The sequence below is a fragment of the Phalaenopsis equestris genome, unplaced genomic scaffold, assembly GCF_001263595.1.
Source record: "Phalaenopsis equestris unplaced genomic scaffold, ASM126359v1 Scaffold000496, whole genome shotgun sequence".
NCBI classification, from domain to species: domain Eukaryota; kingdom Viridiplantae; phylum Streptophyta; class Magnoliopsida; order Asparagales; family Orchidaceae; genus Phalaenopsis; species Phalaenopsis equestris.
In genome coordinates, this window is record NW_018164936.1 from 97303 (window position 1) to 99344 (window position 2042).

Genomic DNA, 2042 nt, shown 5'->3' on the forward strand with positions numbered 1-2042 from the left:
TGTAGAATCTATTTTTAATTATAAATAATGGCAAATTTACGATAATTAGTGTTAGCATTGTGGAGTTTATAACACATAATAGTGCAAATAGAAAATTGGCATCATTTAAGCATACAAAACCTCTAAAGAAATCATATTTTTTTTGTGCCCTTAGTGAAAATGATATACATTTTCACAAAATATTGAAATTCTTAAATTTGCAACTAAACATTGGTTTTTATGAAAGAACAGAGAGTTGATGGGCTTGAGACATTGTTTAGAGTTACTTCAATTCATCATTTTTTGTCTTAGTGGATTGTGATTTTAGGAAATAGAAACTTAATTTCTCATAGAAAATCAAGTTTGGAAAACAAGAAGACACATTGTACATTAGAATATTATATAGAAATAAGTGTAACAATTATATGTTGCATAATGTTAGGCCAAATTATTGTTGAATTTAAAGCAAATACATGAATGTCTAACTGAATGTATAGTGTTATGTGCCCTTTTTATGTAAATGGACCTACAATAATGTACAATAATTCTTATTAAAAAGGCTTGTCATAATTGCCAAGTTTAAGTACTTTTCTAGTATTGTTGAGATCACAATGCTTAAAATATGGGGTATTAGGAGCTGTAGAATTTGATTGGGTGAGAAGTCATATTCTCTAAATTTATTACACTAATGTAAGTCAAAAGAAGATCTATTTTGATATTTTACTCAGTTATTTTTCATAAGGCTAATGCAGTTTAAAAAAAATAATATTTTGATATTTTACTCAGTTATTTTTCATAAGGCTGCAGTTTAAAAAAAATAAATTTTTTGATGAAATAAATAATATTTTTTCTTGGATAGCATCTAAGTTACAAATTTATTATTTTGAATAATTTTAATCTCAAAACTAAAATTTGAATTATTTATCAATATTATGATCTTAAACTTTTAGAAATGTATTAATCTTGTAGAGGAATAACGGATGCCCATTTTAATTAATTAGAAGATAATGTCTGTGTAAGATTTAACATAATCAATAATAAAACTGGATAAAATATAAAAAAATCAACTAAGATGTCCTTAAATATTCTCATCCTCCTTAAATTCACTAAAACATCAATCAATTTGAAGATAACTCTAACGAACTACATTTTCCATAGTGGGGACAAATTCAAAGGATGACTGACACTAATTCACCTTTAATTTACCATTATCTGTATTATAGTCTGAAATTTTTTATAAAAAAATTACAATAAATATTTAGTAACTTGTAATTGATCTTCTACTGAATAATGTATGAGAGTGTGAGATGAAGAAATTGTATGGCATACAATATGGTAAGATAAACAATAAAGTTAGCACCTCAAGGTTGTTTATACAAATAAATAGAGTCACTAAAAGCTCACTTTCCTACCAATAACACTTAACTCTGATATCTTCAACAACAAGATGGTCAACCTTGAAAGAAGAATTATTTAAAACACATATAGGTCCAAAAACACTAGAAATTAACACAATAGAAACTCTACAAGGACGATCATACACTTAAGCATACTACATTATATATGCTTAAAAATATAAGATAAATATGGACGTAATAAATATTAAATAATTGTAAAGTCACACTTATCAACGCAAATATACGTATCGCTCAAGTAATATAGGGCTCTAATGGAGTCCTATATATCGATACCACAGGGAGTAAGTTTAGAACTGTGAACTAATATTTTAGAAAAATAATATCAAGACTTTAATCACAACAACGACGTTCAATTTGCTTATCTATCACTAATAGGCAATTGAAATAAATAGACAATTTTAATAACTAATAACTAATGATATAAAATAGGGTTTAATTGTGATATTTAATATATAAAAAAACATCATTCTCCTTGTCAATAAATTATAGTGAATGGATAAAGTGAATCAGTTCAAATTATATTGTGCCAAATAAAAGCATACCTATTCTTTACCCTTTGGTCCATGTATAAGAAAACATTGACTAATCCTATGCTTGCTTACTAAATCTGCGGCTAAGCTGGGGGGGTAACCACTCTCCCCTCCG